The 13728-nt window shown below is 41.1% G+C and overlaps 1 long non-coding RNA gene across 2 annotated transcripts in view; it reads right to left on the reverse strand.

The window, feature by feature from the left end:
* LOC129172401 (uncharacterized) overlaps positions 1-13728 on the reverse strand; it is a 125802-nt gene that overhangs the window by 41286 nt on the left and 70788 nt on the right. For both annotated transcript variants that reach the window (XR_008567002.1, XR_008567003.1), the window contains exons 4-5: positions 13465-13561; positions 5299-5399 (exon numbers count right to left, since the gene is read on the reverse strand). This is a non-coding gene — a long non-coding RNA (uncharacterized LOC129172401). The remainder of the gene's footprint in view (positions 1-5298; positions 5400-13464; positions 13562-13728) is intronic.

Raw genomic sequence — 13728 nt, forward strand, 5'->3', positions numbered from 1 at the left:
TGGGAAAAATGACTGTAGTGATCTATGTGGTCTCCAACCTTTTGTGGTACAGACCGGTATTTTGGTTGGACAGTAGGTCTGTAAATCCCTCAAGGCTATTCTCTGAATTCAACAGGAACCTTGAGAACATCCTGAGGTAGGTATTAAATATTAGCAAAGAAGACCAGACTTTCATTGAAATTCAGGTCAGTCCAGCACATTTGGTGAGTGTACAAGCTCTGTACTACGCTGAAGTACACGTTGCCTCCTTGGCACGATTGGAAGACGTGGGCTAAAGCACGGTATCATGGCATGCAGAGACAGACTGGTCATCGGGAGTACCAGGAGTTTACCCAGTGGGCCGATCAATAATGGGCCGATTGACTTTGAAGTCAGTTTATTTATGTACAGTATTTATTGCAGCGCTCTGCCTTGGTAACTACTGTAACTAACTCTCCCGCGCCGGCCAGGGAACATGCCGCTGCAGACACAACACAACAGGGGGGCGAGAAGTTGGCACAGTCAGGGCCACCCCTCTCTACACACAGAGCGCATGCTGTGCGTAAGGCCCAAAGATCCATGGGAGGGTGGGGTACCAGTTTTCTCTGTCACCAATTAGAGAATAAAATGGCAGAACTCACCCACTTCCTTGTCAGTCCCTGTTGGTGGAGTCCACCCCCGCCTGCATGCACACACACTCTACTCCTGGTGTTTGTGTTGAGAGACTCACGATGCACTTCAGTCACTTTATGACCAATCAGAGAACACATGCAGTGAGCATTCACACAGGAGCTGCTGTCGGCCACTCTCTACACTGCTAACCTGCTGCTAGCACTCAGCTAACAGTCAACCCTTGCTAGCTGATGTCACACATGTCACTTCTCAGGCCCCACTTCTTAAAGCCACAAGAGATACCGTATTACACTTCATATCATGTCTTTTAAATGCCTAATATTTGTATTTTTGTTCATTTAGCCATATTTATGCTTGAAAATACATCATCTAGGCCATGACTATGTACAATTTGCTTAAATATTCATGCTTTTTAAAAAATTTTTTCACTAATGATAGATCATATTTAACCACAAAACAGATATAATTAATTAATAAATTTTTGAAAAAACATGATCGAGAGAGGGGGCAATGTTCGAACCAGCGAGGGACGACTGTATAACAAAAAACACAAATTCCTAAGGGAGAATGTTCAAAAACGTTCAAAAAACAGCACAAAAATGATTCAGAAAAAACAAACGACACAGGAACCTGAGGTCAAACGCTTGTTTGGAATGTATTGTATGTATGTATATTTTCGGGAAAAGTTGCAAGATCTTGGGAGTTGGAACCACTGTTGTGCATGAATACATGATGCTTCCCAGGGCGGCCAGGACAGGACGTGAAAACCGGACCTGTCCTGGGAAAACAGGGCCTTTGGTCACCCTAGTCAACCCTTAGAGCCATGACTTGGCAACTCAGACTACATTTTCACCTCTGCCTCGTGCCTTATAAATTGTAACAAGAAGAAGACATCCCTGCTACCTTAATCTGCCTCGAGCTGTGCCTAAAACACAATAGAAGTGACACAGGCGCTTAAACAGCCTTAATAACACGTTTTGTGAATTCCGCCAACCACGTTCAGCAAGTGCCCAGATGGGGGAAAACGGCTTTGAGTTTCTGACACTCCAGAAATTCATCTGATCGTCGCACAACCAATCTCTTACCTGCTTACCCTACCATTTTCTGCTGGCTCCTGCAACCAAGCAAATGGCTTCGTTGACGGTGGTATTAAAAAAATGACCAAGACCAAAGAGTGAAGGGCCGAATAGAGCATGCAGGCACGTCCAAGTTGTAAATGAAGGATTTAACAATACGGGAAATCTGAAATGGAGGGTGGATTCAGCTAAATGAGGCAGTGTGAAGCTGTCCTTAATGAACTTTCACCAAGGCTTCATTAATTCTAACACAGGCAATGGATACTTCGGTTATTTATATCAAGTGACACCCATCTAATTCTGGAATGCATAACACCATGTTAGGTGTCCCTGCTCACCACACTTGTTAACTAATTGCCTGTGCTGGAATGATTGAGGGTTGATTCAAAGCATGGGCTTCTCACAGATGGTGGGAACCGGTGCCAGTATTGGCCTGGGTAAGACGCGGCACAAGGTACAAGGTGGGCCTAAGTGAGAGACAAACCCCACACAGCTAATCTGGCCCCTCATACAACCTCCGAGGGTAACAATTACTGAGCAAGGTGTTGGTATAGCCGCTCACTTTAAATGAATGACTTACAGTATTGTGCATGATTGTCTCTCTTCCTATTGCACTAAAAAGTAGAGCCCAGATAGACCAATATAGTAGTTGCGGGGGCAAAAGCACCCTAAAAAGATGTTCTCTCTGAGGCGTCTCCCTCACACCATCATCTGTACATTTTGGGGTTAGCAGCTGTTGAAAAGACAGACATGTCCGGTGAAAAACACGAGTTAAAAACGACTGTTTGGCGCACAGGCGAGGCTGACTGTAATGAGGCACAGTGGGGCTCTGTCAGAGCGGAGACAAAAGACCCCGCTGGAGTCCTTCAACACTCGCAAGGGAGAAGTGCCAGTTCTGTCCTTCCCCCTCCAGGTTGGAAAGTCTGAGTGGCTGTGTTCTACTCTTAGCTACTGATCAATATGTCCTGTTCTGGTCAGCTTGTCACTATGCCCCCTGGGGGGAATGAGAAGAAATGGCAGTGTTCCATAAAGCAGCTGCGGCCCTACCATCAGCTGCCAGGTGCTGCAGCCGAGCGTCTGTGTTTTGGGAGATGTTATTGCCCATGAGAAGCGGGAACTCGGGTTTTACGAATAGATGAGGGATGTAACAGACAACACAATGTGACAAGAAATAAGCATCTTCATAAGCATCCAGCAGGTCACTCCTAACATTGAAATCAATTATTTTGAGTAATGGGACTACAGTTCAACAGAAATTGAATTAGTTATTTGATGTAATATGACAGGTGTGTACTCTGTGCTCCACCGCTATCCGGTCCAGGAGTTTGTTGACATTTTATTTTATCAACTTAAGAAACAGAATGCAGTCGTCCCTTGTTTATAGCAATTCATTGTTTCCAGACTCGAAGGTCATAAATGAATTTGCGCGATATAGGATTCAATGTTAATAAATGGAATATTTTCATAGTTAGAGCATATTAAACTTGTTAGCATTGCTCAAGCACAAAAATGTGATTAATTGACACACGGCTGATGTTGACGCTCTCCTGTGATTTCGGATCAACATTTGCAATAAGAGTGAGAGTTGCAATTATTAGACTAGATTTAGCTGCAGAACCTTCCCCTTCTCTCTTCAATTGCCGTTGTTCACTCACGACACAATCCACGTTTTGGCCATGACGGAAAATAATTGAGAACCACTGATTTGATCCTTCGAAGCCAGAGTTTCCAAACTTTTTTTGTCTCTGCAGACAACCGTGGTGTCTTCAAGGACCGTCGAACAAAGTGCGAAACGTCGACGCTTGACGAAAAAAACATTATCAGCGAAGCATAAGGACGTAAACATGGGAAAAAAAAAAGGTTTACCACGTATTATCGATTGACGGTGAACAAGATGCGTTTTCTACAAAATAAACAGCCAATTTTCAGAGAAAAACAAACTAAAAAATCCACAAACTTGCGGGGCCGTGGATGCTGAATTGCGACTGTGCGGGGATCCGCTGTATAACCAGACACCAAACCTGTCGCACTCTTTTGACTACTACTTTTTGTCACACATTTTTTTTTACTTTTTAACTTATTTCAGCACAAAATTTCCCAACCATTAAACATAACCAACAAAGCACAATTTTCATTTCATTCCCGGTTATGATGATTTCATGTCATCTTTTCCAACGAACATTTTCCATTTATTTATTTGCATTCCATTTTTTAACATTTCATTTGAACATGAAAACAAAATGTATTCCTTTTTTATTACTTCTATTAGATTTGAATCCGATTGGTACATTTTTATTTCATCCTTTTCCTTAAAGCAGCATTAAATAAGCTCTGCTTCTACCTACTCCTTTTCAGGCATGTTGATTTGGGGGAATGCGGCCATGCGATGTCCCTTAATGTAACGTGTTAAGCATGTCTGAAACAAATAACACACTCCATTTTCTTTCTACCTTCATCTTATCTACACTGATTGGCTATGCGAGAACAATTACAATTCCGGGAGGGAGGGCTCGGGGGGGGACACCAAGCATGGATTCACTGATTGATCAGGAGGGGTGTTTCTGCACATACATTAAAGCAGCAAACAGCCAGTGTCAGCTGTAAGGCTATTAAACCTTTGTCTATCTGTACTTTTTTTTTTGCAAACGTTGCACTCTACATGATGGAAGTAAATCTGATATCAGACCTTTGGGATGCATTTTAAAGCGAGGTGTGAATTGAAAGTCATCAAACATCATCTGCATACGTACGACACCTGTGAAGCGAGCCACCGACACGAAACAATTACTTTTCTTTTTGACATCGTTGGTCATCTCCCTGCAAGTTATCACGTAAATCAATTCCGGCTACCGCATGTAATTACCTCACAATGAGTGAAAAACAGAGGTGTGAGATTCCATTTGTGGCTGTTCATCACATAGCGTGACATTGAAAAACAGAAAACATATGTCAGCATTAAAGTAGGCTGAGTCGCATTACCACTGCTGTGAGGCATAAAGCGACCATAATATAATACATACTGAATTACTCCAAACTTTTGGATTTGATATTGGGCTTTGTCGTGATTACAACTAAATAGATGTTCCTCTTGCTGAAAAACAAGGCCCACATGTGCAAATGATGACGTTATTATGCAAGTTGTCATATAGTCGGTATTTATTTACTCACTATGCTTTTTTTTTTTTTTGACTCCTGCCATGTTCTGTTACCGGCAGGCTCAATGAAGCCTCCGACACAAACTCAGCAACACAAAAACAAAGTACAAAACAACAAAAGAGGAACGGTGGGATAGCTAAAGGGCGCAAATCAACTCACCATGGAAGGTCGAAACAACGCGCACGAAAAGCAGACTCAGACTCAAACTCGGAATCAGGGAAATACGAAATGAGATGCAACTACATGCATCAACACACAGGTAACAATAACGAAGGGTAAACTAGTGAACGGGCGACACCATGCTGCAGCCTCTATGCTTTAAAGCAGTGGTTCTCAACTAGTTCTCTTATTCTAGTTCGGTATTTTCCGGACTATAAGTTGCATCAGTCAAAAAATGACTTTCCGCTTCAAATTTAGCACTGTTTTCAAAAATATAAATAAGTTTATAACTCACCCTTTTTTGTGGTTGAATGTGGCTGTTCCAAGTCCCCATTTGGTAATAATGTTTCTTCTGTTCTTATTCATTTTCCTGTGTTTTTCTTTCTTTCTTTCTTTCTTGGGAGAATGAACAGAACAAGAATTTCATTGCACGGCAGAACTACCTGTTTTCCTGTGCAAATGACAATAAAAACTCTTGAATCTTGAAATAAATATGCATTATTAAGCAAATGTTGCAGAATTCTTTGCCCAAATTAAGCATTTCCAAGCATAAAAATGGCGAAATGAACTCAAATACAAGGCTTTCAGAAGATGCATGCACACAAGCACAAGTCTTATTTAGGTCTAAAATGGCTTATTTTATCGTATTATGCCCACTTTATTGGATAATGCCAGTATAAAGGCGACTATAGGGGTGTTATTCCATGTCTAGAGGGCTCTAATAATGGAATAACTATGCTCTAACTACAAAGATATTCCATTTATTAATATTGAATCCTACTTTGCCGAAATTCACTTGTCACGGTCGGGTCTGCTGTCATTAGAAGGCCGTAAACAGACTTTCTATGCTCAAACTATGAACACATTCCATTTATAAATAAGGACTCCTACGACGTGAAAATTCACTTATCACCAGTTAACCCCGATAAACGAGCTATATACTATATACCTATTTTGATATGTACAGTAAGTTGCACCTGACTATAAGTCTCAGGGTCAATCAAACCATGAAAACACATGTGACTTGTAATTAATTCATTGCACTTATCAATATAATAAAACATGGCTATAATAATTTAACATTGCAGTACAAAATCATCTTATATTAGATTTCTTCAAACTGTTTTTTTTACCCACTGATCGTTGGGGATGCTGTCCCCTACAATGGGTATGACAGAAAATCAAAGTCACTGTAAGCACTACAATGACTAAGATTCATCAAACGTACCCATTTGGATGCAAAATGGGTGATGCAAATTCCTTCCAAGAAGCTGTCTGATTTGCTACCGCTGTCAAACAAATTGAGCCTTTAGCATACGTTAAAAGCAGTATATCATGCGGCATGTCCGTAAGCAAGTATGCAGTTTTTTTCCTTACAGGAAGATGAAAATATTTCTCAGCAAACAAGCCCTTCGGGGGGAAACATTCAGGGAGGAACATTTCGCAGAGAACGAGTTTTTATCCTGTTCAAATGTTTAGGTTATTTTGGCAGCTAAATGCTGAAATCTGACAGACACGTTGGCTTCGTATTACGTACTAAACTGAGGTCGGGGAAACAGAGAGGAGAATTTGGTCGGATACAGCATTATAAATAATCCCGTGCCCTCCCACAGCTGCATTCAGATGGCGAGAAGAGGCACGGGAAGAATACGGAAGACCTGAAATAGCCTCCTGAAATAGCCTGGAGCATCCTGGGAGAGAAGCCTGCCTCTCCCTGCAGTTCATTTTCACCCCTTGTGCTTAAATGTGTGGTCACGTGAGCGTGCGTGGGGATGGATGTGTGTTTGTGCCACTTCCCTTCCTTCTCGTTTGATTTAAATAAAAGCCACCCAGTTAAATTGACGTGTCGGAGGGAATATCCATGTGAGGCAGGAAGTTCTGAATTTATGTTTATTCGTTGATGACGAGGCTATAGTAATGTAAAGCAATGTTTTCCTTGTGCTTGCTTGCACTATTCATTAGCTTGTGTATCGCCTGAGGTGCAGCCACTTATAATGGCTGAAGAGCTGTTTTGGCAGCAGTGGTATTGACTGAAGCATGTGGAATTTTTTTATTTTTTTTTATTCCATATTCATCACTGCAACAAAAGAGGGACGTATCCGCGATGCCGCGTCTTTGTGTGGATTTTCCAAGAAGCAATTGCATCTGTTGTGTGTCTGCGCGTGTGTTGGTGTGTCACAATTCAACCCTATTTATTTCAGGGGGGAATTGTTTTAGCGACAGCGCCGTTTCCATCACTCACGCTGGCCAAGGTCTCAGGTGTGAAATGTTGCCATACATCAAGGCATCGTTGATCAATATTGATTGATCCGTGCAGCTTGAGGGAATATCCGTGGCCGTCCCTTCCGCTCATGCGCTTCTATTTATGTAATTAATATGGACGACATGATGTCAGCTATAAGTTTTTAACCTTGCACGGAGCCTTGATGAATCCCAAGGAAGGAGTGGAGATGAATGGAGCTGGTGGGTCATGCAGTCTACTCCAAGCAGGATGGAAGAGGTAGAGTTTAAAGGCGGTTCGTCTCCAACACTTGATGGTCACATGGTATCAGCCGGCTAGAGAGGAGGCCTGAATCTGCGGGGATTTTGTGTGTGCAGGAATGCGGTGAAATCTTTTTCCTTGCTTTTTTAAATAGCAGATGTTGGGGAAATGCCACAAACCGAGCGGGACTTCTTCCAGTTATCATTTGTTAAAAATATGTTTATATATGGTTCGTGGTTTGGCCCGCAACATATCAGAAAAGAAATGAATGATTATGGAAATTAAAAAAAAAACATTCACATTTGAGAGGCTGAAACCAGAGGATGTTTACATTTTTAGATTAAAAAAACTCAAATACTAAAATAGCTGCGGATCAATTGGATAATTGATTCATCATCGATTCCTCGATTAATTGTTGCAGCTCTAGTCTGGGGTGGACTATACCATGAGGCCAACACAGGCATTTCTCAGGGCCCCGAGATTTCCAGGGGCCCCGAAAAGTCTCATAAAAACTGATTATTGATTTTTTTCTTTGATTTAAAATACATATTACTGTTTTCGTCCCAATTCACATGCTTAAAACTCCATCAACATGCGCAATCTATCGTGATCGTTTCGGCCGCCCCCCCCTTCTCACGCAATGGACTGTTCCATGTTACCGCATACAAAGTTGTCGGCGCGGTACGGAGGAAGATGAAGCGAAGTTAACCGAATGGAGCGGAGGAGGCGTGAGGAAAGTACACAGCTTTTTTTTAAAATCAAAACTACCAAAGGTGTCATCCTTTTTCATCGTCCCAAGTACGGACGTACAGACACGACAACAAGAGCCGGACGCTCTTGACAGTAGCACTGCTGTCAGCGTCAGCCGTGGAGGTAGTTGTCGGCATGAAGCTGAGCCTGCGAGTGGTGTTGTTCATCACAAAGATGTGAGTATTGAAGCGGTAAACTACATTAAACGTTCTTCAATGTTCTTATCCATTACAGTAAAAGCTTGTTAGGGAATAATAATCCCCCAGGAGGACCTTACGGAGTGTATCTTGCTCAAGAAACAGGATAATTTTTGGAAAAAAATGAAAAAAAATTCTTAAATATTAATGTTTCTCGTGTACTAACTTCGATGATGAACATTAATATTTAACATTTTTGGGAGGGGATATAAACATGGCTATGTAACTTGCTGCTTCCCACATGGAAGACGTTGTGTTGAGGTGAGTATGACACTTCGGTCTGTGCAGTACCAGGATGTAGACGGCCCCAATGACTGGGTTTGCCTTGGGTCTCAAATTGACTAAATACACCCCTGGCTCTACTGCATAAATGTTCATTTTTGTGTAAAAATCAATACATTTTTTAAATAATTACAACCTATAACTTTAGTTAATTAAAGTAATTTGAATTAAAACAATTAATTAAGTAAATTAAAGTGATTGAATTCAAATAAATACATTCGTTTTTTTGCATTTAGGATAAATTCAAAATTTTTTGGTTAATAAAATTAATACATTTTTTAAAATGTATTTTTCTTCTGTAGAAAACCCATCTTATTCACCATAAGTGAACATCAGTGGCACGTTCGTGTGTACACTGGACAGGATGTATCAAAAAAAAAAGAAAAAGTAGACTCTCCAAAAAGTAGACACTAAAGTTACAATTGAATGTTTTCATGAAATTTCTTTATTTGCATATGTTGATATGGATATCGGCCTTCAGTCCAGACCAAAATTTATTGCATAATTGCATGCATGACTGAACACAGGCCCGTTCTCCGGTTATTGCTTCGCCCAGTGGAATCGCCCCCGAGGTCACCTGAATTGACACCGCTGGACTTTCTTCTGTGGAGCCATCTCAAATCAAAAGTGTAGGCGACACCACCGCGTGACCTCGACGACATTGAACAGCGAATGAGAGCTGAAGTGAACACCCTCCGGAGGGACAGGGGAATGATCAGGCGAGCAGTGCACGACGCGCGGAGGAGAGCTCAACAGTGCATCCAAGGAAATGGAGGTCATTTTTTTGCCCACTGGAAAATGGGCCTGTGTTCCATCATGCATGCAATTACGCAATACATTTTGGTATGGACCGAAGGATGATGTCCATACCAGCACATGCAAATAAAGACATTTCATGTAAACATTCAAATGTAACTTTGGTGGCTACTTTTTAGAAAGTCTGCTTTGTTTTGATACACCCTGTTAAATCTTGCAGGACGTGTTCTCAGAAGACGGCTGTGGCTACAAATGGGAGACCACATGCATATTTTAATGCACTGTGCAATAGCTCGGTATCCCAATACTTTTGTCCAAGCAGTTTTTAATATATTATCATATTTGACATAACCGACTGGAAAAATGTATTGTTAAAAAAACCTGTCAAGCTCAATGATGAATTCACAAAGCGTCACATATTTCCAAAATGACCTCATCGGCGGTTCAGACTGGAAAAGGCCAGCAAGTTGGCACAACAAAACGTATTATTTTAAGCAGACCAAGCTCTGCAATAAGTCATTTACTTCCTTACAGCGTGATTGACATTGAACAGAGTCAACGCCAACAGTTTATTATCTCACAATCGCTTCGGCAAGCGCTGCAATGTTTTATCATGATAAAGGCTCGTAATGTTGTTGGTTTCCTGCGGGCAGGATGATAATCGGCTGTTTAATGCAAAGCATGCATGGCAGAATGATGCTAAATATAAATAGAATCTGTCGGACTTCATCCCAGCAACACCTGCTCAGCCCATTTCCAACACCCATTACTTCACTACGCATCACAAACTAATTCCATGACAGTCTTTCCTGGCAAATTAATGTTGTAAGTGGAGGAAGAGCAGAGTTAGGACGAGGAAGTTTTGTTTGAACTTGTTTTCCACATTCCAGATGTTTTTCGCATGTAACCACAAAGAAACCATGATGTATTGTTCTGCAAACGTGTCACCTTTTTCTCAAGACATAACATGCATCATCATGACAGTTAACAACGTTAAAAGGCAGGATTCATGAATAGTAATTAATTAGGCTAATTAATAAGTAATAATAGTAATTAATTTGATGAAAGCTGAGAAGCATTCACACATGTACAGTGGTGTGAAAGTGTTTGCCCCCTTCCTGATTTCTTATTTTTTTTGCATGTTTGTCACATTTACATGTTTCAGATCATCAAACTAATTAAAATATTAGTCAATGACAACACAACTGAACACAAAATGCAGTTTGTAAATGCAACTTGTTATCATTAAAGGAGAAAAAAAATCCAAGTGATCGCCCCAGAAACCAAAATGACCCCAAGAGCCCAGGGACGACTCAACCTAGAGGTCACAAAAGACCCCACAACAACATCCAAAGAACCCAGGGACGACTCATCCAAGAGGTCACAAAAGACCCCACAACAACATCCAAAGAACCCAGAGACGCCACATCCAAGAGGTCACAAAAGAACCCACAACAACATCCAAAGAACCCAGAGACGCCACAACCTAGAGGTCACAAAAGACCCCACAACAACATCCAAAGAACCCAGGGACGACTCATCCAAGGGGTCACAAAAGACCCCACAACAACATCCAAAGAACTGCAGGCCTCAGTTAAAATCAGTGTTCATGACTCCACCATCAGAAAGACACTGAGCAAAAACGGCCTGCATGGCAGAGTTCCAAGACAAAAACCACTGCTGAACAAAAACAACATTAAGGCTCGTCTCAATTTTGCCATGAAGCATCTTGATGATCCCCAAGACCTTTGAGAAAATACTCTGTGGTCTGACGACACAAAAGTTGAACTTTTTGGAAGGTGTGTGTCCCATTACGTCTGACGTAAAAGATGTAAACACCGCATTTCAGAAAAAGAGCATCATACCAACAGTAAAATATGGTGGTGGTAGTGTGATGGTCTGGGGATGTTTTGCTGCTTTAGGCCCTGGAAGACTCGCTGTGATAAATGGAACCATGAATTCTGCTGTCTACCAAAAAATTAAGAAGGAGAATGTCCGGCCATCTGTTGGTGACCTCAAGCTGAAACCAATGATCCAAAACACACCAGCAAGTCCACCTCTGAATGGCTGGAGAAAAACAAAATGAAGCCTTTGGATTGGCCTGTGTTCAGTCATGCATGCACTTATGCAATAAATTTAGGTATGGACTGAAGGATGATGTCTATACCAACATATGCAAATAAAGAAATTTCATGAAAATATTCAATTGCAACTTTAGTGGCGACTTTTTGGAGAGTTCTGATACACCTTATAATGGAAAATCATTTTACATTTTTTATTTATGCATTTATTTTCATTTCCCATTGCTGTATCAATCTGCTTATTGTACAGGGTGACATGGCTCAGGAGGTAGAGACATTGTTTCCCACCTTGAAAAAAAAATCACACATTTTCCTAAATTGAATATTGTCTGTGACATTTTAATTATTTTTTTTATGAACAATTGCAATGTTGCTCCCTATTTGTGGAGATTCTGCTTGTTCCGTGCACGGTAGCATGGCTCAGGTCGTAGAGTGGTCGTCTCCTAACCTGCTGGTTTGGTCCCCGGTCGGTGAATAGATTTCAACACATTTATATTTCTACATTTCGGTTGGGCTTCAGAAATTTCAAATGAAAGTGCTTCGTCTAGGTGTGTTTTATTTCGTTACATTAAACAGTGGTCAAATTGAATAAATGGTAGAAAATGAATCAATGAATTCGCTTAAAATGTTAAATTAAATCATAATTTTACAACAGGGACTACTCTATTTTTTGCAATTAAAAAAAGATAAAATGATAACAGAGGTGGGTTTTTTTGACACATCTGCAATAACAGCTGTTGGAAAAAATGCAGCGGCCTGTCCAAAGCGTTTCTTCTGCATCTGGCGGCTGTTCATGTGTGGCACCAGCAGCAGGCGTGCAAGACTTGTTTAACTTCAACCTTGATTAAAAATAAACTAATCTTCAGAGCATTTGTCAGCTCGAAGTAATTCCCAGAAGCTACTAATGAGTAAAGGCTGAGTTAAATGTATATTATTTCTAGAAATAGTGCATCTGCGCCCTGTAGAATGTTTTTCTGTTGATGCATGTATTTACAGTGCAACACAGCCAGGTTTGGTCTCCTTGTATCCGATTTATGGCAGCATATTTATTTGGACACCACTGACAACTGCGACGTGAACAACTGTCGACGACGCTGATCAAACGACAGAACAAACAACAGCCCCTGTGTTCGGAATATGTTGTCACCTAGCAACCTTGACAGCTGGCTGCAATCAGCCACAACAGCCTGTAAAAGTGGAGCCAGGATTTTTAATTGAATTGTTGCAACCAATCCAGCACTGGCAGCACCACCAGGGATTAGCAGCTCATTGGACACACTCTGTCCCATCACTTATCACGTCCTTTATTTTTTTTGCTGGTTAAATGCAATATATTTGAGTTCCCTTAAGGTGATAAACCATTTTGTGTTCAAATAATTTCCTTTGTGATTAATAAATTATCTAGAGAGCAATAAACATACCCAGAGCCAGCGCTAGTGGCGCCCTAGGCTAGATTTAAATGGCCCCCCCTGCATCGGCGATTTACATAGCTTGTCGTCGTCTTTAATTCCCAAAATCGCGTATGAACCACTTTACGTGGTTAACAAATTTACATAAATACAAACAAATCTGACATATACAGTTGTCCTTCGTTTATCCAGCCCTGACCGTGATAGGTGAATTTCCGCAAAGTTGGATTAAATATTAATAAACGGAATATTTTCGTAGTTAGAGCATAGAAAACCTGTTTATGAACTTCTAAAAACGGTTTTTAACACGATTAGAGCCCTTTAGATGTTAAATAACACTCCTATAGTCACCTTTATACTTGTATTACCCAGTGGCGGTTCTCGCTATGGGCCACATGGGCGATTGTCCAGGGCGGCATTCTCCAGCGCTCATCAAATCCTCATCAAGTCAGCGCATACATGTATGTGTGGCAGATGGGCGCCCTCAACAGGTGTGATACTCACGCTCCCAGGCTGGCCAAACGTGATCAAACGTCCACCACGTGATGTGGATCAAACCAAAGAAGAAGCGAGGGGGCGGGTGCCTCAGCCCTCAGATTAACTACAAGGTAAAAAACATAAATTGCATCAAAAATAAAACATATTTAATTGTTCATATTATATTATATGAATTATATCAGAAACCAAGAGTCTCAAACATGTTATTTCACCAGGAAAATGTGAAATAAAAAGGAGGGAATTGTGAGTTGATATGAGTTGGTTTAGCCT

This window comes from Dunckerocampus dactyliophorus, chromosome 19, assembly GCF_027744805.1.
Source record: "Dunckerocampus dactyliophorus isolate RoL2022-P2 chromosome 19, RoL_Ddac_1.1, whole genome shotgun sequence".
Taxonomy (NCBI): Eukaryota; Metazoa; Chordata; class Actinopteri; order Syngnathiformes; family Syngnathidae; genus Dunckerocampus; species Dunckerocampus dactyliophorus.